Source organism: Schistocerca serialis, unplaced genomic scaffold (genome assembly GCF_023864345.2).
Source record: "Schistocerca serialis cubense isolate TAMUIC-IGC-003099 unplaced genomic scaffold, iqSchSeri2.2 HiC_scaffold_1157, whole genome shotgun sequence".
Classification (NCBI taxonomy): domain Eukaryota; kingdom Metazoa; phylum Arthropoda; class Insecta; order Orthoptera; family Acrididae; genus Schistocerca; species Schistocerca serialis.
Genome location: NW_026047356.1, coordinates 109,710 through 131,909, shown reverse-complemented (window position 1 = coordinate 131,909; position 22,200 = coordinate 109,710). Strand labels below are relative to the sequence as shown.

The 22,200-nt window shown below is 50.0% G+C and overlaps 42 non-coding genes across 42 annotated transcripts; all 42 read right to left on the bottom strand.

The window, feature by feature from the left end:
* Nucleotides 1–385: 385 nt before the first annotated feature.
* Trnas-cga (transfer RNA serine (anticodon CGA)) lies at nucleotides 386–467 on the bottom strand. The gene has a single exon. It is a non-coding gene; the product is annotated as a tRNA-Ser (tRNA).
* Nucleotides 468–605: 138 nt separating this feature from the next.
* Nucleotides 606–678, bottom strand: Trnak-uuu (transfer RNA lysine (anticodon UUU)). The gene has a single exon. It is a non-coding gene; the product is annotated as a tRNA-Lys (tRNA).
* Nucleotides 679–1,032: 354 nt separating this feature from the next.
* Nucleotides 1,033–1,114, bottom strand: Trnas-aga (transfer RNA serine (anticodon AGA)). The gene has a single exon. It is a non-coding gene; the product is annotated as a tRNA-Ser (tRNA).
* A 746-nt stretch (nucleotides 1,115–1,860) lies between these two features.
* Trnas-cga (transfer RNA serine (anticodon CGA)) lies at nucleotides 1,861–1,942 on the bottom strand. The gene has a single exon. It is a non-coding gene; the product is annotated as a tRNA-Ser (tRNA).
* A 138-nt stretch (nucleotides 1,943–2,080) lies between these two features.
* On the bottom strand, nucleotides 2,081–2,153 carry Trnak-uuu (transfer RNA lysine (anticodon UUU)). The gene has a single exon. It is a non-coding gene; the product is annotated as a tRNA-Lys (tRNA).
* A 354-nt stretch (nucleotides 2,154–2,507) lies between these two features.
* On the bottom strand, nucleotides 2,508–2,589 carry Trnas-aga (transfer RNA serine (anticodon AGA)). The gene has a single exon. It is a non-coding gene; the product is annotated as a tRNA-Ser (tRNA).
* A 746-nt stretch (nucleotides 2,590–3,335) lies between these two features.
* Nucleotides 3,336–3,417, bottom strand: Trnas-cga (transfer RNA serine (anticodon CGA)). Its single transcript has one exon. It is a non-coding gene; the product is annotated as a tRNA-Ser (tRNA).
* Nucleotides 3,418–3,555: 138 nt separating this feature from the next.
* Nucleotides 3,556–3,628, bottom strand: Trnak-uuu (transfer RNA lysine (anticodon UUU)). The gene has a single exon. It is a non-coding gene; the product is annotated as a tRNA-Lys (tRNA).
* A 354-nt stretch (nucleotides 3,629–3,982) lies between these two features.
* Nucleotides 3,983–4,064, bottom strand: Trnas-aga (transfer RNA serine (anticodon AGA)). Its single transcript has one exon. It is a non-coding gene; the product is annotated as a tRNA-Ser (tRNA).
* A 746-nt stretch (nucleotides 4,065–4,810) lies between these two features.
* On the bottom strand, nucleotides 4,811–4,892 carry Trnas-cga (transfer RNA serine (anticodon CGA)). Its single transcript has one exon. It is a non-coding gene; the product is annotated as a tRNA-Ser (tRNA).
* Nucleotides 4,893–5,030: 138 nt separating this feature from the next.
* Nucleotides 5,031–5,103, bottom strand: Trnak-uuu (transfer RNA lysine (anticodon UUU)). Its single transcript has one exon. It is a non-coding gene; the product is annotated as a tRNA-Lys (tRNA).
* Nucleotides 5,104–5,457: 354 nt separating this feature from the next.
* On the bottom strand, nucleotides 5,458–5,539 carry Trnas-aga (transfer RNA serine (anticodon AGA)). Its single transcript has one exon. It is a non-coding gene; the product is annotated as a tRNA-Ser (tRNA).
* Nucleotides 5,540–6,285: 746 nt separating this feature from the next.
* Trnas-cga (transfer RNA serine (anticodon CGA)) lies at nucleotides 6,286–6,367 on the bottom strand. The gene has a single exon. It is a non-coding gene; the product is annotated as a tRNA-Ser (tRNA).
* Nucleotides 6,368–6,505: 138 nt separating this feature from the next.
* Nucleotides 6,506–6,578, bottom strand: Trnak-uuu (transfer RNA lysine (anticodon UUU)). Its single transcript has one exon. It is a non-coding gene; the product is annotated as a tRNA-Lys (tRNA).
* A 354-nt stretch (nucleotides 6,579–6,932) lies between these two features.
* On the bottom strand, nucleotides 6,933–7,014 carry Trnas-aga (transfer RNA serine (anticodon AGA)). Its single transcript has one exon. It is a non-coding gene; the product is annotated as a tRNA-Ser (tRNA).
* A 746-nt stretch (nucleotides 7,015–7,760) lies between these two features.
* Nucleotides 7,761–7,842, bottom strand: Trnas-cga (transfer RNA serine (anticodon CGA)). Its single transcript has one exon. It is a non-coding gene; the product is annotated as a tRNA-Ser (tRNA).
* A 138-nt stretch (nucleotides 7,843–7,980) lies between these two features.
* On the bottom strand, nucleotides 7,981–8,053 carry Trnak-uuu (transfer RNA lysine (anticodon UUU)). Its single transcript has one exon. It is a non-coding gene; the product is annotated as a tRNA-Lys (tRNA).
* Nucleotides 8,054–8,407: 354 nt separating this feature from the next.
* Nucleotides 8,408–8,489, bottom strand: Trnas-aga (transfer RNA serine (anticodon AGA)). Its single transcript has one exon. It is a non-coding gene; the product is annotated as a tRNA-Ser (tRNA).
* A 746-nt stretch (nucleotides 8,490–9,235) lies between these two features.
* Trnas-cga (transfer RNA serine (anticodon CGA)) lies at nucleotides 9,236–9,317 on the bottom strand. Its single transcript has one exon. It is a non-coding gene; the product is annotated as a tRNA-Ser (tRNA).
* Nucleotides 9,318–9,455: 138 nt separating this feature from the next.
* Nucleotides 9,456–9,528, bottom strand: Trnak-uuu (transfer RNA lysine (anticodon UUU)). Its single transcript has one exon. It is a non-coding gene; the product is annotated as a tRNA-Lys (tRNA).
* Nucleotides 9,529–9,882: 354 nt separating this feature from the next.
* Trnas-aga (transfer RNA serine (anticodon AGA)) lies at nucleotides 9,883–9,964 on the bottom strand. Its single transcript has one exon. It is a non-coding gene; the product is annotated as a tRNA-Ser (tRNA).
* Nucleotides 9,965–10,710: 746 nt separating this feature from the next.
* On the bottom strand, nucleotides 10,711–10,792 carry Trnas-cga (transfer RNA serine (anticodon CGA)). The gene has a single exon. It is a non-coding gene; the product is annotated as a tRNA-Ser (tRNA).
* A 138-nt stretch (nucleotides 10,793–10,930) lies between these two features.
* Trnak-uuu (transfer RNA lysine (anticodon UUU)) lies at nucleotides 10,931–11,003 on the bottom strand. Its single transcript has one exon. It is a non-coding gene; the product is annotated as a tRNA-Lys (tRNA).
* A 354-nt stretch (nucleotides 11,004–11,357) lies between these two features.
* Nucleotides 11,358–11,439, bottom strand: Trnas-aga (transfer RNA serine (anticodon AGA)). Its single transcript has one exon. It is a non-coding gene; the product is annotated as a tRNA-Ser (tRNA).
* Nucleotides 11,440–12,185: 746 nt separating this feature from the next.
* On the bottom strand, nucleotides 12,186–12,267 carry Trnas-cga (transfer RNA serine (anticodon CGA)). Its single transcript has one exon. It is a non-coding gene; the product is annotated as a tRNA-Ser (tRNA).
* A 138-nt stretch (nucleotides 12,268–12,405) lies between these two features.
* Nucleotides 12,406–12,478, bottom strand: Trnak-uuu (transfer RNA lysine (anticodon UUU)). The gene has a single exon. It is a non-coding gene; the product is annotated as a tRNA-Lys (tRNA).
* Nucleotides 12,479–12,832: 354 nt separating this feature from the next.
* Nucleotides 12,833–12,914, bottom strand: Trnas-aga (transfer RNA serine (anticodon AGA)). Its single transcript has one exon. It is a non-coding gene; the product is annotated as a tRNA-Ser (tRNA).
* Nucleotides 12,915–13,660: 746 nt separating this feature from the next.
* Trnas-cga (transfer RNA serine (anticodon CGA)) lies at nucleotides 13,661–13,742 on the bottom strand. Its single transcript has one exon. It is a non-coding gene; the product is annotated as a tRNA-Ser (tRNA).
* Nucleotides 13,743–13,880: 138 nt separating this feature from the next.
* Trnak-uuu (transfer RNA lysine (anticodon UUU)) lies at nucleotides 13,881–13,953 on the bottom strand. Its single transcript has one exon. It is a non-coding gene; the product is annotated as a tRNA-Lys (tRNA).
* Nucleotides 13,954–14,307: 354 nt separating this feature from the next.
* Nucleotides 14,308–14,389, bottom strand: Trnas-aga (transfer RNA serine (anticodon AGA)). Its single transcript has one exon. It is a non-coding gene; the product is annotated as a tRNA-Ser (tRNA).
* Nucleotides 14,390–15,135: 746 nt separating this feature from the next.
* Trnas-cga (transfer RNA serine (anticodon CGA)) lies at nucleotides 15,136–15,217 on the bottom strand. Its single transcript has one exon. It is a non-coding gene; the product is annotated as a tRNA-Ser (tRNA).
* A 138-nt stretch (nucleotides 15,218–15,355) lies between these two features.
* On the bottom strand, nucleotides 15,356–15,428 carry Trnak-uuu (transfer RNA lysine (anticodon UUU)). Its single transcript has one exon. It is a non-coding gene; the product is annotated as a tRNA-Lys (tRNA).
* Nucleotides 15,429–15,782: 354 nt separating this feature from the next.
* On the bottom strand, nucleotides 15,783–15,864 carry Trnas-aga (transfer RNA serine (anticodon AGA)). The gene has a single exon. It is a non-coding gene; the product is annotated as a tRNA-Ser (tRNA).
* A 746-nt stretch (nucleotides 15,865–16,610) lies between these two features.
* Trnas-cga (transfer RNA serine (anticodon CGA)) lies at nucleotides 16,611–16,692 on the bottom strand. Its single transcript has one exon. It is a non-coding gene; the product is annotated as a tRNA-Ser (tRNA).
* A 138-nt stretch (nucleotides 16,693–16,830) lies between these two features.
* Nucleotides 16,831–16,903, bottom strand: Trnak-uuu (transfer RNA lysine (anticodon UUU)). Its single transcript has one exon. It is a non-coding gene; the product is annotated as a tRNA-Lys (tRNA).
* Nucleotides 16,904–17,257: 354 nt separating this feature from the next.
* On the bottom strand, nucleotides 17,258–17,339 carry Trnas-aga (transfer RNA serine (anticodon AGA)). The gene has a single exon. It is a non-coding gene; the product is annotated as a tRNA-Ser (tRNA).
* Nucleotides 17,340–18,085: 746 nt separating this feature from the next.
* Trnas-cga (transfer RNA serine (anticodon CGA)) lies at nucleotides 18,086–18,167 on the bottom strand. The gene has a single exon. It is a non-coding gene; the product is annotated as a tRNA-Ser (tRNA).
* Nucleotides 18,168–18,305: 138 nt separating this feature from the next.
* Nucleotides 18,306–18,378, bottom strand: Trnak-uuu (transfer RNA lysine (anticodon UUU)). Its single transcript has one exon. It is a non-coding gene; the product is annotated as a tRNA-Lys (tRNA).
* A 354-nt stretch (nucleotides 18,379–18,732) lies between these two features.
* On the bottom strand, nucleotides 18,733–18,814 carry Trnas-aga (transfer RNA serine (anticodon AGA)). Its single transcript has one exon. It is a non-coding gene; the product is annotated as a tRNA-Ser (tRNA).
* Nucleotides 18,815–19,560: 746 nt separating this feature from the next.
* Nucleotides 19,561–19,642, bottom strand: Trnas-cga (transfer RNA serine (anticodon CGA)). The gene has a single exon. It is a non-coding gene; the product is annotated as a tRNA-Ser (tRNA).
* Nucleotides 19,643–19,780: 138 nt separating this feature from the next.
* Nucleotides 19,781–19,853, bottom strand: Trnak-uuu (transfer RNA lysine (anticodon UUU)). Its single transcript has one exon. It is a non-coding gene; the product is annotated as a tRNA-Lys (tRNA).
* Nucleotides 19,854–20,207: 354 nt separating this feature from the next.
* Nucleotides 20,208–20,289, bottom strand: Trnas-aga (transfer RNA serine (anticodon AGA)). Its single transcript has one exon. It is a non-coding gene; the product is annotated as a tRNA-Ser (tRNA).
* Between the last annotated feature and the right edge of the window lie 1,911 nt (nucleotides 20,290–22,200).

Genomic DNA, 22,200 nt, shown 5'->3' with positions numbered 1-22,200 from the left:
TTGCAAGCAGCTGCGAGATCTTAAGAAAAGAAACGCTGCACCACTGCTTTTGCCACACTCGAATGAACTGAATTGCGCTTCTTAGAAAGAAATGAATGCTCGCTGTGTCCAACACTTTCAAGCACACCTGTGTACTCACAAAGACGGCGACGACGCGACAAAATGACGGGGGCGCGTTCGTGGGCCTGCGACTGATTTCTGCAGTACTGGCGTCCTTGCGAGGTGAACCGGTAGCCACAACAGGCAGCGGCCGTCGCGAAACAGTATTCTTAAAGAATAAATTTCCGTCTTGTTGAGAATGGTGTCACTGGTTTGGATCCGCTTTCACCCACGCATGTCACATGTATGCGAAAATTTCTGCTCGTTTTTTTTGCGCAAAATCGCACGCAGCCGGTAGGATTCGAACCTACGCTCCCACAGGGAATCTGATTTCGAGTCAGACGCCTTAACCACTCGGCCACGATTGCCAGTAGCGCAAGACCCTCCCGACACATGCAACTGGTACCGTTTAAAGCACTGCAGTGCCAGGAAACGGCGTAGATGCATTCTTGTCTGTAGTGCTTACACCGCTACTACACGTGCTTCTACCAAAGTATTAAAATTTCCGCCCGAACAGGGACTTGAACCCTGGACCCTTAGGTTAAAAGCCTAATGCTCTACCGACTGAGCTATCCGGGCTCACATCACGTGATCACCCCTCCCACTACGCATACTGACACATTGCCTCATGTCCTTTACTGTTGGGTAATCGTTGCGTGGAGCTGTTACTATTCAAACGTCGTCTGACTGCTGTCTATAAACTCATCACGCTAGGCTCGTAACAGGCTATCGAAGAAAGCTGACACACGATGTAAAGTCAAATTGCAGCAGTTTGTACGTCTCATATATTACAGCAGAGGAGCTACGTGTTTTGTCGACACTCACTGGACAATTGTAAATTTTACAAGCGTCTCGAATGCAGTGTTTCCCACGTATTCGCTCATTTCACGGTTCCGTTGGAGATGTTCTCCACCTCTTGACACAAAAAAGAAACGCAGTCGGTAGGACTCGAACCTACGCTCCCAGAGGGAATCTGATTTCTAGTCAGACGCCTTAACCACTCGGCCACGACTGCCGGTCGCAGAGGCGTGGTCTCGACAAGTGCAACTGCTCCTTTGCAAGCAATCTGATGGCAGAACACGATATGGCCTCACTCGTTTCTGTAGCGCTTTCGTTGCCAGCACATTGGCCGTTACGACAGTGTATTAATTTTCGCCTGGACGGGGGCTTGAACCCGGGACCCTTTGGTTGAAGGTACAGCGCTCTACCGACTGGGCTATCCGGTCCCTCAGCCGAGCGTTGTAGTACATGCTGCATGGTGTGCGAGTGATTCGCGTGTCATTATTCCTGGCTTATGGCTCCAATGGCGACTTCACCGACTTCCCACTGACGCACCGCTGACGCTAGTTTTGTGTCGTCTTAAACGATGGCCATACTTGCAAGCAGCTGCGAGATCTTAAGAAAAGAAACGCTGCACCACTGCTTTTGCCACACTCGAATGAACTGAATTGCGCTTCTTAGAAAGAAATGAATGCTCGCTGTGTCCAACACTTTCAAGCACACCTGTGTACTCACAAAGACGGCGACGACGCGACAAAATGACGGGGGCGCGTTCGTGGGCCTGCGACTGATTTCTGCAGTACTGGCGTCCTTGCGAGGTGAACCGGTAGCCACAACAGGCAGCGGCCGTCGCGAAACAGTATTCTTAAAGAATAAATTTCCGTCTTGTTGAGAATGGTGTCACTGGTTTGGATCCGCTTTCACCCACGCATGTCACATGTATGCGAAAATTTCTGCTCGTTTTTTTTGCGCAAAATCGCACGCAGCCGGTAGGATTCGAACCTACGCTCCCACAGGGAATCTGATTTCGAGTCAGACGCCTTAACCACTCGGCCACGATTGCCAGTAGCGCAAGACCCTCCCGACACATGCAACTGGTACCGTTTAAAGCACTGCAGTGCCAGGAAACGGCGTAGATGCATTCTTGTCTGTAGTGCTTACACCGCTACTACACGTGCTTCTACCAAAGTATTAAAATTTCCGCCCGAACAGGGACTTGAACCCTGGACCCTTAGGTTAAAAGCCTAATGCTCTACCGACTGAGCTATCCGGGCTCACATCACGTGATCACCCCTCCCACTACGCATACTGACACATTGCCTCATGTCCTTTACTGTTGGGTAATCGTTGCGTGGAGCTGTTACTATTCAAACGTCGTCTGACTGCTGTCTATAAACTCATCACGCTAGGCTCGTAACAGGCTATCGAAGAAAGCTGACACACGATGTAAAGTCAAATTGCAGCAGTTTGTACGTCTCATATATTACAGCAGAGGAGCTACGTGTTTTGTCGACACTCACTGGACAATTGTAAATTTTACAAGCGTCTCGAATGCAGTGTTTCCCACGTATTCGCTCATTTCACGGTTCCGTTGGAGATGTTCTCCACCTCTTGACACAAAAAAGAAACGCAGTCGGTAGGACTCGAACCTACGCTCCCAGAGGGAATCTGATTTCTAGTCAGACGCCTTAACCACTCGGCCACGACTGCCGGTCGCAGAGGCGTGGTCTCGACAAGTGCAACTGCTCCTTTGCAAGCAATCTGATGGCAGAACACGATATGGCCTCACTCGTTTCTGTAGCGCTTTCGTTGCCAGCACATTGGCCGTTACGACAGTGTATTAATTTTCGCCTGGACGGGGGCTTGAACCCGGGACCCTTTGGTTGAAGGTACAGCGCTCTACCGACTGGGCTATCCGGTCCCTCAGCCGAGCGTTGTAGTACATGCTGCATGGTGTGCGAGTGATTCGCGTGTCATTATTCCTGGCTTATGGCTCCAATGGCGACTTCACCGACTTCCCACTGACGCACCGCTGACGCTAGTTTTGTGTCGTCTTAAACGATGGCCATACTTGCAAGCAGCTGCGAGATCTTAAGAAAAGAAACGCTGCACCACTGCTTTTGCCACACTCGAATGAACTGAATTGCGCTTCTTAGAAAGAAATGAATGCTCGCTGTGTCCAACACTTTCAAGCACACCTGTGTACTCACAAAGACGGCGACGACGCGACAAAATGACGGGGGCGCGTTCGTGGGCCTGCGACTGATTTCTGCAGTACTGGCGTCCTTGCGAGGTGAACCGGTAGCCACAACAGGCAGCGGCCGTCGCGAAACAGTATTCTTAAAGAATAAATTTCCGTCTTGTTGAGAATGGTGTCACTGGTTTGGATCCGCTTTCACCCACGCATGTCACATGTATGCGAAAATTTCTGCTCGTTTTTTTTGCGCAAAATCGCACGCAGCCGGTAGGATTCGAACCTACGCTCCCACAGGGAATCTGATTTCGAGTCAGACGCCTTAACCACTCGGCCACGATTGCCAGTAGCGCAAGACCCTCCCGACACATGCAACTGGTACCGTTTAAAGCACTGCAGTGCCAGGAAACGGCGTAGATGCATTCTTGTCTGTAGTGCTTACACCGCTACTACACGTGCTTCTACCAAAGTATTAAAATTTCCGCCCGAACAGGGACTTGAACCCTGGACCCTTAGGTTAAAAGCCTAATGCTCTACCGACTGAGCTATCCGGGCTCACATCACGTGATCACCCCTCCCACTACGCATACTGACACATTGCCTCATGTCCTTTACTGTTGGGTAATCGTTGCGTGGAGCTGTTACTATTCAAACGTCGTCTGACTGCTGTCTATAAACTCATCACGCTAGGCTCGTAACAGGCTATCGAAGAAAGCTGACACACGATGTAAAGTCAAATTGCAGCAGTTTGTACGTCTCATATATTACAGCAGAGGAGCTACGTGTTTTGTCGACACTCACTGGACAATTGTAAATTTTACAAGCGTCTCGAATGCAGTGTTTCCCACGTATTCGCTCATTTCACGGTTCCGTTGGAGATGTTCTCCACCTCTTGACACAAAAAAGAAACGCAGTCGGTAGGACTCGAACCTACGCTCCCAGAGGGAATCTGATTTCTAGTCAGACGCCTTAACCACTCGGCCACGACTGCCGGTCGCAGAGGCGTGGTCTCGACAAGTGCAACTGCTCCTTTGCAAGCAATCTGATGGCAGAACACGATATGGCCTCACTCGTTTCTGTAGCGCTTTCGTTGCCAGCACATTGGCCGTTACGACAGTGTATTAATTTTCGCCTGGACGGGGGCTTGAACCCGGGACCCTTTGGTTGAAGGTACAGCGCTCTACCGACTGGGCTATCCGGTCCCTCAGCCGAGCGTTGTAGTACATGCTGCATGGTGTGCGAGTGATTCGCGTGTCATTATTCCTGGCTTATGGCTCCAATGGCGACTTCACCGACTTCCCACTGACGCACCGCTGACGCTAGTTTTGTGTCGTCTTAAACGATGGCCATACTTGCAAGCAGCTGCGAGATCTTAAGAAAAGAAACGCTGCACCACTGCTTTTGCCACACTCGAATGAACTGAATTGCGCTTCTTAGAAAGAAATGAATGCTCGCTGTGTCCAACACTTTCAAGCACACCTGTGTACTCACAAAGACGGCGACGACGCGACAAAATGACGGGGGCGCGTTCGTGGGCCTGCGACTGATTTCTGCAGTACTGGCGTCCTTGCGAGGTGAACCGGTAGCCACAACAGGCAGCGGCCGTCGCGAAACAGTATTCTTAAAGAATAAATTTCCGTCTTGTTGAGAATGGTGTCACTGGTTTGGATCCGCTTTCACCCACGCATGTCACATGTATGCGAAAATTTCTGCTCGTTTTTTTTGCGCAAAATCGCACGCAGCCGGTAGGATTCGAACCTACGCTCCCACAGGGAATCTGATTTCGAGTCAGACGCCTTAACCACTCGGCCACGATTGCCAGTAGCGCAAGACCCTCCCGACACATGCAACTGGTACCGTTTAAAGCACTGCAGTGCCAGGAAACGGCGTAGATGCATTCTTGTCTGTAGTGCTTACACCGCTACTACACGTGCTTCTACCAAAGTATTAAAATTTCCGCCCGAACAGGGACTTGAACCCTGGACCCTTAGGTTAAAAGCCTAATGCTCTACCGACTGAGCTATCCGGGCTCACATCACGTGATCACCCCTCCCACTACGCATACTGACACATTGCCTCATGTCCTTTACTGTTGGGTAATCGTTGCGTGGAGCTGTTACTATTCAAACGTCGTCTGACTGCTGTCTATAAACTCATCACGCTAGGCTCGTAACAGGCTATCGAAGAAAGCTGACACACGATGTAAAGTCAAATTGCAGCAGTTTGTACGTCTCATATATTACAGCAGAGGAGCTACGTGTTTTGTCGACACTCACTGGACAATTGTAAATTTTACAAGCGTCTCGAATGCAGTGTTTCCCACGTATTCGCTCATTTCACGGTTCCGTTGGAGATGTTCTCCACCTCTTGACACAAAAAAGAAACGCAGTCGGTAGGACTCGAACCTACGCTCCCAGAGGGAATCTGATTTCTAGTCAGACGCCTTAACCACTCGGCCACGACTGCCGGTCGCAGAGGCGTGGTCTCGACAAGTGCAACTGCTCCTTTGCAAGCAATCTGATGGCAGAACACGATATGGCCTCACTCGTTTCTGTAGCGCTTTCGTTGCCAGCACATTGGCCGTTACGACAGTGTATTAATTTTCGCCTGGACGGGGGCTTGAACCCGGGACCCTTTGGTTGAAGGTACAGCGCTCTACCGACTGGGCTATCCGGTCCCTCAGCCGAGCGTTGTAGTACATGCTGCATGGTGTGCGAGTGATTCGCGTGTCATTATTCCTGGCTTATGGCTCCAATGGCGACTTCACCGACTTCCCACTGACGCACCGCTGACGCTAGTTTTGTGTCGTCTTAAACGATGGCCATACTTGCAAGCAGCTGCGAGATCTTAAGAAAAGAAACGCTGCACCACTGCTTTTGCCACACTCGAATGAACTGAATTGCGCTTCTTAGAAAGAAATGAATGCTCGCTGTGTCCAACACTTTCAAGCACACCTGTGTACTCACAAAGACGGCGACGACGCGACAAAATGACGGGGGCGCGTTCGTGGGCCTGCGACTGATTTCTGCAGTACTGGCGTCCTTGCGAGGTGAACCGGTAGCCACAACAGGCAGCGGCCGTCGCGAAACAGTATTCTTAAAGAATAAATTTCCGTCTTGTTGAGAATGGTGTCACTGGTTTGGATCCGCTTTCACCCACGCATGTCACATGTATGCGAAAATTTCTGCTCGTTTTTTTTGCGCAAAATCGCACGCAGCCGGTAGGATTCGAACCTACGCTCCCACAGGGAATCTGATTTCGAGTCAGACGCCTTAACCACTCGGCCACGATTGCCAGTAGCGCAAGACCCTCCCGACACATGCAACTGGTACCGTTTAAAGCACTGCAGTGCCAGGAAACGGCGTAGATGCATTCTTGTCTGTAGTGCTTACACCGCTACTACACGTGCTTCTACCAAAGTATTAAAATTTCCGCCCGAACAGGGACTTGAACCCTGGACCCTTAGGTTAAAAGCCTAATGCTCTACCGACTGAGCTATCCGGGCTCACATCACGTGATCACCCCTCCCACTACGCATACTGACACATTGCCTCATGTCCTTTACTGTTGGGTAATCGTTGCGTGGAGCTGTTACTATTCAAACGTCGTCTGACTGCTGTCTATAAACTCATCACGCTAGGCTCGTAACAGGCTATCGAAGAAAGCTGACACACGATGTAAAGTCAAATTGCAGCAGTTTGTACGTCTCATATATTACAGCAGAGGAGCTACGTGTTTTGTCGACACTCACTGGACAATTGTAAATTTTACAAGCGTCTCGAATGCAGTGTTTCCCACGTATTCGCTCATTTCACGGTTCCGTTGGAGATGTTCTCCACCTCTTGACACAAAAAAGAAACGCAGTCGGTAGGACTCGAACCTACGCTCCCAGAGGGAATCTGATTTCTAGTCAGACGCCTTAACCACTCGGCCACGACTGCCGGTCGCAGAGGCGTGGTCTCGACAAGTGCAACTGCTCCTTTGCAAGCAATCTGATGGCAGAACACGATATGGCCTCACTCGTTTCTGTAGCGCTTTCGTTGCCAGCACATTGGCCGTTACGACAGTGTATTAATTTTCGCCTGGACGGGGGCTTGAACCCGGGACCCTTTGGTTGAAGGTACAGCGCTCTACCGACTGGGCTATCCGGTCCCTCAGCCGAGCGTTGTAGTACATGCTGCATGGTGTGCGAGTGATTCGCGTGTCATTATTCCTGGCTTATGGCTCCAATGGCGACTTCACCGACTTCCCACTGACGCACCGCTGACGCTAGTTTTGTGTCGTCTTAAACGATGGCCATACTTGCAAGCAGCTGCGAGATCTTAAGAAAAGAAACGCTGCACCACTGCTTTTGCCACACTCGAATGAACTGAATTGCGCTTCTTAGAAAGAAATGAATGCTCGCTGTGTCCAACACTTTCAAGCACACCTGTGTACTCACAAAGACGGCGACGACGCGACAAAATGACGGGGGCGCGTTCGTGGGCCTGCGACTGATTTCTGCAGTACTGGCGTCCTTGCGAGGTGAACCGGTAGCCACAACAGGCAGCGGCCGTCGCGAAACAGTATTCTTAAAGAATAAATTTCCGTCTTGTTGAGAATGGTGTCACTGGTTTGGATCCGCTTTCACCCACGCATGTCACATGTATGCGAAAATTTCTGCTCGTTTTTTTTGCGCAAAATCGCACGCAGCCGGTAGGATTCGAACCTACGCTCCCACAGGGAATCTGATTTCGAGTCAGACGCCTTAACCACTCGGCCACGATTGCCAGTAGCGCAAGACCCTCCCGACACATGCAACTGGTACCGTTTAAAGCACTGCAGTGCCAGGAAACGGCGTAGATGCATTCTTGTCTGTAGTGCTTACACCGCTACTACACGTGCTTCTACCAAAGTATTAAAATTTCCGCCCGAACAGGGACTTGAACCCTGGACCCTTAGGTTAAAAGCCTAATGCTCTACCGACTGAGCTATCCGGGCTCACATCACGTGATCACCCCTCCCACTACGCATACTGACACATTGCCTCATGTCCTTTACTGTTGGGTAATCGTTGCGTGGAGCTGTTACTATTCAAACGTCGTCTGACTGCTGTCTATAAACTCATCACGCTAGGCTCGTAACAGGCTATCGAAGAAAGCTGACACACGATGTAAAGTCAAATTGCAGCAGTTTGTACGTCTCATATATTACAGCAGAGGAGCTACGTGTTTTGTCGACACTCACTGGACAATTGTAAATTTTACAAGCGTCTCGAATGCAGTGTTTCCCACGTATTCGCTCATTTCACGGTTCCGTTGGAGATGTTCTCCACCTCTTGACACAAAAAAGAAACGCAGTCGGTAGGACTCGAACCTACGCTCCCAGAGGGAATCTGATTTCTAGTCAGACGCCTTAACCACTCGGCCACGACTGCCGGTCGCAGAGGCGTGGTCTCGACAAGTGCAACTGCTCCTTTGCAAGCAATCTGATGGCAGAACACGATATGGCCTCACTCGTTTCTGTAGCGCTTTCGTTGCCAGCACATTGGCCGTTACGACAGTGTATTAATTTTCGCCTGGACGGGGGCTTGAACCCGGGACCCTTTGGTTGAAGGTACAGCGCTCTACCGACTGGGCTATCCGGTCCCTCAGCCGAGCGTTGTAGTACATGCTGCATGGTGTGCGAGTGATTCGCGTGTCATTATTCCTGGCTTATGGCTCCAATGGCGACTTCACCGACTTCCCACTGACGCACCGCTGACGCTAGTTTTGTGTCGTCTTAAACGATGGCCATACTTGCAAGCAGCTGCGAGATCTTAAGAAAAGAAACGCTGCACCACTGCTTTTGCCACACTCGAATGAACTGAATTGCGCTTCTTAGAAAGAAATGAATGCTCGCTGTGTCCAACACTTTCAAGCACACCTGTGTACTCACAAAGACGGCGACGACGCGACAAAATGACGGGGGCGCGTTCGTGGGCCTGCGACTGATTTCTGCAGTACTGGCGTCCTTGCGAGGTGAACCGGTAGCCACAACAGGCAGCGGCCGTCGCGAAACAGTATTCTTAAAGAATAAATTTCCGTCTTGTTGAGAATGGTGTCACTGGTTTGGATCCGCTTTCACCCACGCATGTCACATGTATGCGAAAATTTCTGCTCGTTTTTTTTGCGCAAAATCGCACGCAGCCGGTAGGATTCGAACCTACGCTCCCACAGGGAATCTGATTTCGAGTCAGACGCCTTAACCACTCGGCCACGATTGCCAGTAGCGCAAGACCCTCCCGACACATGCAACTGGTACCGTTTAAAGCACTGCAGTGCCAGGAAACGGCGTAGATGCATTCTTGTCTGTAGTGCTTACACCGCTACTACACGTGCTTCTACCAAAGTATTAAAATTTCCGCCCGAACAGGGACTTGAACCCTGGACCCTTAGGTTAAAAGCCTAATGCTCTACCGACTGAGCTATCCGGGCTCACATCACGTGATCACCCCTCCCACTACGCATACTGACACATTGCCTCATGTCCTTTACTGTTGGGTAATCGTTGCGTGGAGCTGTTACTATTCAAACGTCGTCTGACTGCTGTCTATAAACTCATCACGCTAGGCTCGTAACAGGCTATCGAAGAAAGCTGACACACGATGTAAAGTCAAATTGCAGCAGTTTGTACGTCTCATATATTACAGCAGAGGAGCTACGTGTTTTGTCGACACTCACTGGACAATTGTAAATTTTACAAGCGTCTCGAATGCAGTGTTTCCCACGTATTCGCTCATTTCACGGTTCCGTTGGAGATGTTCTCCACCTCTTGACACAAAAAAGAAACGCAGTCGGTAGGACTCGAACCTACGCTCCCAGAGGGAATCTGATTTCTAGTCAGACGCCTTAACCACTCGGCCACGACTGCCGGTCGCAGAGGCGTGGTCTCGACAAGTGCAACTGCTCCTTTGCAAGCAATCTGATGGCAGAACACGATATGGCCTCACTCGTTTCTGTAGCGCTTTCGTTGCCAGCACATTGGCCGTTACGACAGTGTATTAATTTTCGCCTGGACGGGGGCTTGAACCCGGGACCCTTTGGTTGAAGGTACAGCGCTCTACCGACTGGGCTATCCGGTCCCTCAGCCGAGCGTTGTAGTACATGCTGCATGGTGTGCGAGTGATTCGCGTGTCATTATTCCTGGCTTATGGCTCCAATGGCGACTTCACCGACTTCCCACTGACGCACCGCTGACGCTAGTTTTGTGTCGTCTTAAACGATGGCCATACTTGCAAGCAGCTGCGAGATCTTAAGAAAAGAAACGCTGCACCACTGCTTTTGCCACACTCGAATGAACTGAATTGCGCTTCTTAGAAAGAAATGAATGCTCGCTGTGTCCAACACTTTCAAGCACACCTGTGTACTCACAAAGACGGCGACGACGCGACAAAATGACGGGGGCGCGTTCGTGGGCCTGCGACTGATTTCTGCAGTACTGGCGTCCTTGCGAGGTGAACCGGTAGCCACAACAGGCAGCGGCCGTCGCGAAACAGTATTCTTAAAGAATAAATTTCCGTCTTGTTGAGAATGGTGTCACTGGTTTGGATCCGCTTTCACCCACGCATGTCACATGTATGCGAAAATTTCTGCTCGTTTTTTTTGCGCAAAATCGCACGCAGCCGGTAGGATTCGAACCTACGCTCCCACAGGGAATCTGATTTCGAGTCAGACGCCTTAACCACTCGGCCACGATTGCCAGTAGCGCAAGACCCTCCCGACACATGCAACTGGTACCGTTTAAAGCACTGCAGTGCCAGGAAACGGCGTAGATGCATTCTTGTCTGTAGTGCTTACACCGCTACTACACGTGCTTCTACCAAAGTATTAAAATTTCCGCCCGAACAGGGACTTGAACCCTGGACCCTTAGGTTAAAAGCCTAATGCTCTACCGACTGAGCTATCCGGGCTCACATCACGTGATCACCCCTCCCACTACGCATACTGACACATTGCCTCATGTCCTTTACTGTTGGGTAATCGTTGCGTGGAGCTGTTACTATTCAAACGTCGTCTGACTGCTGTCTATAAACTCATCACGCTAGGCTCGTAACAGGCTATCGAAGAAAGCTGACACACGATGTAAAGTCAAATTGCAGCAGTTTGTACGTCTCATATATTACAGCAGAGGAGCTACGTGTTTTGTCGACACTCACTGGACAATTGTAAATTTTACAAGCGTCTCGAATGCAGTGTTTCCCACGTATTCGCTCATTTCACGGTTCCGTTGGAGATGTTCTCCACCTCTTGACACAAAAAAGAAACGCAGTCGGTAGGACTCGAACCTACGCTCCCAGAGGGAATCTGATTTCTAGTCAGACGCCTTAACCACTCGGCCACGACTGCCGGTCGCAGAGGCGTGGTCTCGACAAGTGCAACTGCTCCTTTGCAAGCAATCTGATGGCAGAACACGATATGGCCTCACTCGTTTCTGTAGCGCTTTCGTTGCCAGCACATTGGCCGTTACGACAGTGTATTAATTTTCGCCTGGACGGGGGCTTGAACCCGGGACCCTTTGGTTGAAGGTACAGCGCTCTACCGACTGGGCTATCCGGTCCCTCAGCCGAGCGTTGTAGTACATGCTGCATGGTGTGCGAGTGATTCGCGTGTCATTATTCCTGGCTTATGGCTCCAATGGCGACTTCACCGACTTCCCACTGACGCACCGCTGACGCTAGTTTTGTGTCGTCTTAAACGATGGCCATACTTGCAAGCAGCTGCGAGATCTTAAGAAAAGAAACGCTGCACCACTGCTTTTGCCACACTCGAATGAACTGAATTGCGCTTCTTAGAAAGAAATGAATGCTCGCTGTGTCCAACACTTTCAAGCACACCTGTGTACTCACAAAGACGGCGACGACGCGACAAAATGACGGGGGCGCGTTCGTGGGCCTGCGACTGATTTCTGCAGTACTGGCGTCCTTGCGAGGTGAACCGGTAGCCACAACAGGCAGCGGCCGTCGCGAAACAGTATTCTTAAAGAATAAATTTCCGTCTTGTTGAGAATGGTGTCACTGGTTTGGATCCGCTTTCACCCACGCATGTCACATGTATGCGAAAATTTCTGCTCGTTTTTTTTGCGCAAAATCGCACGCAGCCGGTAGGATTCGAACCTACGCTCCCACAGGGAATCTGATTTCGAGTCAGACGCCTTAACCACTCGGCCACGATTGCCAGTAGCGCAAGACCCTCCCGACACATGCAACTGGTACCGTTTAAAGCACTGCAGTGCCAGGAAACGGCGTAGATGCATTCTTGTCTGTAGTGCTTACACCGCTACTACACGTGCTTCTACCAAAGTATTAAAATTTCCGCCCGAACAGGGACTTGAACCCTGGACCCTTAGGTTAAAAGCCTAATGCTCTACCGACTGAGCTATCCGGGCTCACATCACGTGATCACCCCTCCCACTACGCATACTGACACATTGCCTCATGTCCTTTACTGTTGGGTAATCGTTGCGTGGAGCTGTTACTATTCAAACGTCGTCTGACTGCTGTCTATAAACTCATCACGCTAGGCTCGTAACAGGCTATCGAAGAAAGCTGACACACGATGTAAAGTCAAATTGCAGCAGTTTGTACGTCTCATATATTACAGCAGAGGAGCTACGTGTTTTGTCGACACTCACTGGACAATTGTAAATTTTACAAGCGTCTCGAATGCAGTGTTTCCCACGTATTCGCTCATTTCACGGTTCCGTTGGAGATGTTCTCCACCTCTTGACACAAAAAAGAAACGCAGTCGGTAGGACCCGAACCTACGCTCCCAGAGGGAATCTGATTTCTAGTCAGACGCCTTAACCACTCGGCCACGACTGCCGGTCGCAGAGGCGTGGTCTCGACAAGTGCAACTGCTCCTTTGCAAGCAATCTGATGGCAGAACACGATATGGCCTCACTCGTTTCTGTAGCGCTTTCGTTGCCAGCACATTGGCCGTTACGACAGTGTATTAATTTTCGCCTGGACGGGGGCTTGAACCCGGGACCCTTTGGTTGAAGGTACAGCGCTCTACCGACTGGGCTATCCGGTCCCTCAGCCGAGCGTTGTAGTACATGCTGCATGGTGTGCGAGTGATTCGCGTGTCATTATTCCTGGCTTATGGCTCCAATGGCGACTTCACCGACTTCCCACTGACGCACCGCTGACGCTAGTTTTGTGTCGTCTTAAACGATGGCCATACTTGCAAGCAGCTGCGAGATCTTAAGAAAAGAAACGCTGCACCACTGCTTTTGCCACACTCGAATGAACTGAATTGCGCTTCTTAGAAAGAAATGAATGCTCGCTGTGTCCAACACTTTCAAGCACACCTGTGTACTCACAAAGACGGCGACGACGCGACAAAATGACGGGGGCGCGTTCGTGGGCCTGCGACTGATTTCTGCAGTACTGGCGTCCTTGCGAGGTGAACCGGTAGCCACAACAGGCAGCGGCCGTCGCGAAACAGTATTCTTAAAGAATAAATTTCCGTCTTGTTGAGAATGGTGTCACTGGTTTGGATCCGCTTTCACCCACGCATGTCACATGTATGCGAAAATTTCTGCTCGTTTTTTTTGCGCAAAATCGCACGCAGCCGGTAGGATTCGAACCTACGCTCCCACAGGGAATCTGATTTCGAGTCAGACGCCTTAACCACTCGGCCACGATTGCCAGTAGCGCAAGACCCTCCCGACACATGCAACTGGTACCGTTTAAAGCACTGCAGTGCCAGGAAACGGCGTAGATGCATTCTTGTCTGTAGTGCTTACACCGCTACTACACGTGCTTCTACCAAAGTATTAAAATTTCCGCCCGAACAGGGACTTGAACCCTGGACCCTTAGGTTAAAAGCCTAATGCTCTACCGACTGAGCTATCCGGGCTCACATCACGTGATCACCCCTCCCACTACGCATACTGACACATTGCCTCATGTCCTTTACTGTTGGGTAATCGTTGCGTGGAGCTGTTACTATTCAAACGTCGTCTGACTGCTGTCTATAAACTCATCACGCTAGGCTCGTAACAGGCTATCGAAGAAAGCTGACACACGATGTAAAGTCAAATTGCAGCAGTTTGTACGTCTCATATATTACAGCAGAGGAGCTACGTGTTTTGTCGACACTCACTGGACAATTGTAAATTTTACAAGCGTCTCGAATGCAGTGTTTCCCACGTATTCGCTCATTTCACGGTTCCGTTGGAGATGTTCTCCACCTCTTGACACAAAAAAGAAACGCAGTCGGTAGGACTCGAACCTACGCTCCCAGAGGGAATCTGATTTCTAGTCAGACGCCTTAACCACTCGGCCACGACTGCCGGTCGCAGAGGCGTGGTCTCGACAAGTGCAACTGCTCCTTTGCAAGCAATCTGATGGCAGAACACGATATGGCCTCACTCGTTTCTGTAGCGCTTTCGTTGCCAGCACATTGGCCGTTACGACAGTGTATTAATTTTCGCCTGGACGGGGGCTTGAACCCGGGACCCTTTGGTTGAAGGTACAGCGCTCTACCGACTGGGCTATCCGGTCCCTCAGCCGAGCGTTGTAGTACATGCTGCATGGTGTGCGAGTGATTCGCGTGTCATTATTCCTGGCTTATGGCTCCAATGGCGACTTCACCGACTTCCCACTGACGCACCGCTGACGCTAGTTTTGTGTCGTCTTAAACGATGGCCATACTTGCAAGCAGCTGTGAGATCTTAAGAAAAGAAACGCTGCACCACTGCTTTTGCCACACTCGAATGAACTGAATTGCGCTTCTTAGAAAGAAATGAATGCTCGCTGTGTCCAACACTTTCAAGCACACCTGTGTACTCACAAAGACGGCGACGACGCGACAAAATGACGGGGGCGCGTTCGTGGGCCTGCGACTGATTTCTGCAGTACTGGCGTCCTTGCGAGGTGAACCGGTAGCCACAACAGGCAGCGGCCGTCGCGAAACAGTATTCTTAAAGAATAAATTTCCGTCTTGTTGAGAATGGTGTCACTGGTTTGGATCCGCTTTCACCCACGCATGTCACATGTATGCGAAAATTTCTGCTCGTTTTTTTTGCGCAAAATCGCACGCAGCCGGTAGGATTCGAACCTACGCTCCCACAGGGAATCTGATTTCGAGTCAGACGCCTTAACCACTCGGCCACGATTGCCAGTAGCGCAAGACCCTCCCGACACATGCAACTGGTACCGTTTAAAGCACTGCAGTGCCAGGAAACGGCGTAGATGCATTCTTGTCTGTAGTGCTTACACCGCTACTACACGTGCTTCTACCAAAGTATTAAAATTTCCGCCCGAACAGGGACTTGAACCCTGGACCCTTAGGTTAAAAGCCTAATGCTCTACCGACTGAGCTATCCGGGCTCACATCACGTGATCACCCCTCCCACTACGCATACTGACACATTGCCTCATGTCCTTTACTGTTGGGTAATCGTTGCGTGGAGCTGTTACTATTCAAACGTCGTCTGACTGCTGTCTATAAACTCATCACGCTAGGCTCGTAACAGGCTATCGAAGAAAGCTGACACACGATGTAAAGTCAAATTGCAGCAGTTTGTACGTCTCATATATTACAGCAGAGGAGCTACGTGTTTTGTCGACACTCACTGGACAATTGTAAATTTTACAAGCGTCTCGAATGCAGTGTTTCCCACGTATTCGCTCATTTCACGGTTCCGTTGGAGATGTTCTCCACCTCTTGACACAAAAAAGAAACGCAGTCGGTAGGACTCGAACCTACGCTCCCAGAGGGAATCTGATTTCTAGTCAGACGCCTTAACCACTCGGCCACGACTGCCGGTCGCAGAGGCGTGGTCTCGACAAGTGCAACTGCTCCTTTGCAAGCAATCTGATGGCAGAACACGATATGGCCTCACTCGTTTCTGTAGCGCTTTCGTTGCCAGCACATTGGCCGTTACGACAGTGTATTAATTTTCGCCTGGACGGGGGCTTGAACCCGGGACCCTTTGGTTGAAGGTACAGCGCTCTACCGACTGGGCTATCCGGTCCCTCAGCCGAGCGTTGTAGTACATGCTGCATGGTGTGCGAGTGATTCGCGTGTCATTATTCCTGGCTTATGGCTCCAATGGCGACTTCACCGACTTCCCACTGACGCACCGCTGACGCTAGTTTTGTGTCGTCTTAAACGATGGCCATACTTGCAAGCAGCTGCGAGATCTTAAGAAAAGAAACGCTGCACCACTGCTTTTGCCACACTCGAATGAACTGAATTGCGCTTCTTAGAAAGAAATGAATGCTCGCTGTGTCCAACACTTTCAAGCACACCTGTGTACTCACAAAGACGGCGACGACGCGACAAAATGACGGGGGCGCGTTCGTGGGCCTGCGACTGATTTCTGCAGTACTGGCGTCCTTGCGAGGTGAACCGGTAGCCACAACAGGCAGCGGCCGTCGCGAAACAGTATTCTTAAAGAATAAATTTCCGTCTTGTTGAGAATGGTGTCACTGGTTTGGATCCGCTTTCACCCACGCATGTCACATGTATGCGAAAATTTCTGCTCGTTTTTTTTGCGCAAAATCGCACGCAGCCGGTAGGATTCGAACCTACGCTCCCACAGGGAATCTGATTTCGAGTCAGACGCCTTAACCACTCGGCCACGATTGCCAGTAGCGCAAGACCCTCCCGACACATGCAACTGGTACCGTTTAAAGCACTGCAGTGCCAGGAAACGGCGTAGATGCATTCTTGTCTGTAGTGCTTACACCGCTACTACACGTGCTTCTACCAAAGTATTAAAATTTCCGCCCGAACAGGGACTTGAACCCTGGACCCTTAGGTTAAAAGCCTAATGCTCTACCGACTGAGCTATCCGGGCTCACATCACGTGATCACCCCTCCCACTACGCATACTGACACATTGCCTCATGTCCTTTACTGTTGGGTAATCGTTGCGTGGAGCTGTTACTATTCAAACGTCGTCTGACTGCTGTCTATAAACTCATCACGCTAGGCTCGTAACAGGCTATCGAAGAAAGCTGACACACGATGTAAAGTCAAATTGCAGCAGTTTGTACGTCTCATATATTACAGCAGAGGAGCTACGTGTTTTGTCGACACTCACTGGACAATTGTAAATTTTACAAGCGTCTCGAATGCAGTGTTTCCCACGTATTCGCTCATTTCACGGTTCCGTTGGAGATGTTCTCCACCTCTTGACACAAAAAAGAAACGCAGTCGGTAGGACTCGAACCTACGCTCCCAGAGGGAATCTGATTTCTAGTCAGACGCCTTAACCACTCGGCCACGACTGCCGGTCGCAGAGGCGTGGTCTCGACAAGTGCAACTGCTCCTTTGCAAGCAATCTGATGGCAGAACACGATATGGCCTCACTCGTTTCTGTAGCGCTTTCGTTGCCAGCACATTGGCCGTTACGACAGTGTATTAATTTTCGCCTGGACGGGGGCTTGAACCCGGGACCCTTTGGTTGAAGGTACAGCGCTCTACCGACTGGGCTATCCGGTCCCTCAGCCGAGCGTTGTAGTACATGCTGCATGGTGTGCGAGTGATTCGCGTGTCATTATTCCTGGCTTATGGCTCCAATGGCGACTTCACCGACTTCCCACTGACGCACCGCTGACGCTAGTTTTGTGTCGTCTTAAACGATGGCCATACTTGCAAGCAGCTGCGAGATCTTAAGAAAAGAAACGCTGCACCACTGCTTTTGCCACACTCGAATGAACTGAATTGCGCTTCTTAGAAAGAAATGAATGCTCGCTGTGTCCAACACTTTCAAGCACACCTGTGTACTCACAAAGACGGCGACGACGCGACAAAATGACGGGGGCGCGTTCGTGGGCCTGCGACTGATTTCTGCAGTACTGGCGTCCTTGCGAGGTGAACCGGTAGCCACAACAGGCAGCGGCCGTCGCGAAACAGTATTCTTAAAGAATAAATTTCCGTCTTGTTGAGAATGGTGTCACTGGTTTGGATCCGCTTTCACCCACGCATGTCACATGTATGCGAAAATTTCTGCTCGTTTTTTTTGCGCAAAATCGCACGCAGCCGGTAGGATTCGAACCTACGCTCCCACAGGGAATCTGATTTCGAGTCAGACGCCTTAACCACTCGGCCACGATTGCCAGTAGCGCAAGACCCTCCCGACACATGCAACTGGTACCGTTTAAAGCACTGCAGTGCCAGGAAACGGCGTAGATGCATTCTTGTCTGTAGTGCTTACACCGCTACTACACGTGCTTCTACCAAAGTATTAAAATTTCCGCCCGAACAGGGACTTGAACCCTGGACCCTTAGGTTAAAAGCCTAATGCTCTACCGACTGAGCTATCCGGGCTCACATCACGTGATCACCCCTCCCACTACGCATACTGACACATTGCCTCATGTCCTTTACTGTTGGGTAATCGTTGCGTGGAGCTGTTACTATTCAAACGTCGTCTGACTGCTGTCTATAAACTCATCACGCTAGGCTCGTAACAGGCTATCGAAGAAAGCTGACACACGATGTAAAGTCAAATTGCAGCAGTTTGTACGTCTCATATATTACAGCAGAGGAGCTACGTGTTTTGTCGACACTCACTGGACAATTGTAAATTTTACAAGCGTCTCGAATGCAGTGTTTCCCACGTATTCGCTCATTTCACGGTTCCGTTGGAGATGTTCTCCACCTCTTGACACAAAAAAGAAACGCAGTCGGTAGGACTCGAACCTACGCTCCCAGAGGGAATCTGATTTCTAGTCAGACGCCTTAACCACTCGGCCACGACTGCCGGTCGCAGAGGCGTGGTCTCGACAAGTGCAACTGCTCCTTTGCAAGCAATCTGATGGCAGAACACGATATGGCCTCACTCGTTTCTGTAGCGCTTTCGTTGCCAGCACATTGGCCGTTACGACAGTGTATTAATTTTCGCCTGGACGGGGGCTTGAACCCGGGACCCTTTGGTTGAAGGTACAGCGCTCTACCGACTGGGCTATCCGGTCCCTCAGCCGAGCGTTGTAGTACATGCTGCATGGTGTGCGAGTGATTCGCGTGTCATTATTCCTGGCTTATGGCTCCAATGGCGACTTCACCGACTTCCCACTGACGCACCGCTGACGCTAGTTTTGTGTCGTCTTAAACGATGGCCATACTTGCAAGCAGCTGCGAGATCTTAAGAAAAGAAACGCTGCACCACTGCTTTTGCCACACTCGAATGAACTGAATTGCGCTTCTTAGAAAGAAATGAATGCTCGCTGTGTCCAACACTTTCAAGCACACCTGTGTACTCACAAAGACGGCGACGACGCGACAAAATGACGGGGGCGCGTTCGTGGGCCTGCGACTGATTTCTGCAGTACTGGCGTCCTTGCGAGGTGAACCGGTAGCCACAACAGGCAGCGGCCGTCGCGAAACAGTATTCTTAAAGAATAAATTTCCGTCTTGTTGAGAATGGTGTCACTGGTTTGGATCCGCTTTCACCCACGCATGTCACATGTATGCGAAAATTTCTGCTCGTTTTTTTTGCGCAAAATCGCACGCAGCCGGTAGGATTCGAACCTACGCTCCCACAGGGAATCTGATTTCGAGTCAGACGCCTTAACCACTCGGCCACGATTGCCAGTAGCGCAAGACCCTCCCGACACATGCAACTGGTACCGTTTAAAGCACTGCAGTGCCAGGAAACGGCGTAGATGCATTCTTGTCTGTAGTGCTTACACCGCTACTACACGTGCTTCTACCAAAGTATTAAAATTTCCGCCCGAACAGGGACTTGAACCCTGGACCCTTAGGTTAAAAGCCTAATGCTCTACCGACTGAGCTATCCGGGCTCACATCACGTGATCACCCCTCCCACTACGCATACTGACACATTGCCTCATGTCCTTTACTGTTGGGTAATCGTTGCGTGGAGCTGTTACTATTCAAACGTCGTCTGACTGCTGTCTATAAACTCATCACGCTAGGCTCGTAACAGGCTATCGAAGAAAGCTGACACACGATGTAAAGTCAAATTGCAGCAGTTTGTACGTCTCATATATTACAGCAGAGGAGCTACGTGTTTTGTCGACACTCACTGGACAATTGTAAATTTTACAAGCGTCTCGAATGCAGTGTTTCCCACGTATTCGCTCATTTCACGGTTCCGTTGGAGATGTTCTCCACCTCTTGACACAAAAAAGAAACGCAGTCGGTAGGACTCGAACCTACGCTCCCAGAGGGAATCTGATTTCTAGTCAGACGCCTTAACCACTCGGCCACGACTGCCGGTCGCAGAGGCGTGGTCTCGACAAGTGCAACTGCTCCTTTGCAAGCAATCTGATGGCAGAACACGATATGGCCTCACTCGTTTCTGTAGCGCTTTCGTTGCCAGCACATTGGCCGTTACGACAGTGTATTAATTTTCGCCTGGACGGGGGCTTGAACCCGGGACCCTTTGGTTGAAGGTACAGCGCTCTACCGACTGGGCTATCCGGTCCCTCAGCCGAGCGTTGTAGTACATGCTGCATGGTGTGCGAGTGATTCGCGTGTCATTATTCCTGGCTTATGGCTCCAATGGCGACTTCACCGACTTCCCACTGACGCACCGCTGACGCTAGTTTTGTGTCGTCTTAAACGATGGCCATACTTGCAAGCAGCTGCGAGATCTTAAGAAAAGAAACGCTGCACCACTGCTTTTGCCACACTCGAATGAACTGAATTGCGCTTCTTAGAAAGAAATGAATGCTCGCTGTGTCCAACACTTTCAAGCACACCTGTGTACTCACAAAGACGGCGACGACGCGACAAAATGACGGGGGCGCGTTCGTGGGCCTGCGACTGATTTCTGCAGTACTGGCGTCCTTGCGAGGTGAACCGGTAGCCACAACAGGCAGCGGCCGTCGCGAAACAGTATTCTTAAAGAATAAATTTCCGTCTTGTTGAGAATGGTGTCACTGGTTTGGATCCGCTTTCACCCACGCATGTCACATGTATGCGAAAATTTCTGCTCGTTTTTTTTGCGCAAAATCGCACGCAGCCGGTAGGATTCGAACCTACGCTCCCACAGGGAATCTGATTTCGAGTCAGACGCCTTAACCACTTTTTTTTTTTTTTTTTTTTTTTTTTTTTTTTGGGCCTCCCTTCTCCCCTTACAGCCCTCCTTGCGCTCTCCATGAATGCCTTCCTTGGCGAGCTTCTTCAGCTATATTCAAATGAAATCAAAGTCTCCAGATTCACTGGCATCGTACAACAGTACACAAAAGGAATTCAATTTCTTCGGGATTACAAGGAGCTCATTGCTTCGTCTTCTTTGGAATATAAGTGCCAACGAAGATTAGAAATCTTTCTCAAAACCAAGGAAAAAAAAAAAAAAAAAAAAAAAAAAAAAAAAAAAAAAAAAAAAAAAAAAAAAAATAAAAGGATGTCTCTTCCCTCAAAAAACAAATAATGAGGAATAAGAAAGAAAAGAAAACTTCAGGTTCTTCAAGCGCCATAGGCGAAATGATAACGAAAATAGTAGTCACTGTTGACTTGTACCTGGGAACTTCATCATGGAAATGGTGACAGGAATCGCGGATATACTTTAGAATCACCCAATTCCCTGTTTCTCAAACAGGATTGTTAACATATTGCCAAAATCCCTCTTAATGTGTGGGAACTGGTTTCTTCGCCAATATGCCGTTGCCATATAAGCAGTAAAGGCAGTAATATTGTCTTCTCCGTGTTGGGTCATGACGTAATTGACAAAATGTCCCAGCATCCACATAACAGTATTGTTTTTCGTTTTGGGGTAAAACCGTGTATCAGGCCACAGGAGGATATCAGTCGTATAAAGACTTTCAGTGCTACGTGTGAGCAGCGCCAATCGTTTCCGCACCCAATGCCAGTTGAACTGATGCCCGCAGCAAGTAAACCTGTGCCTCAGAGTGTCTACTAATCCACATTTGAGGCAGTTGTCAGTAGCACTTAAGCCAAGGCGGTTGAGTTTTTCGTTGGTTGGAATAAGATTGTGGACAACTTTATACCAGGCGGAAAGCACATCGGAAGAATGAATTTTGAGAGTAATATTGGTCCACACTGCCGTCCAGACGATTCTTGGGTAGTGCATTTCAATTGTATTTGGAGCTTCGTACTTCTGCCACTGAGCAATTAAGAACACTGTCGTGAGACAAGGACTTGTGGAAACACTGTCACCTA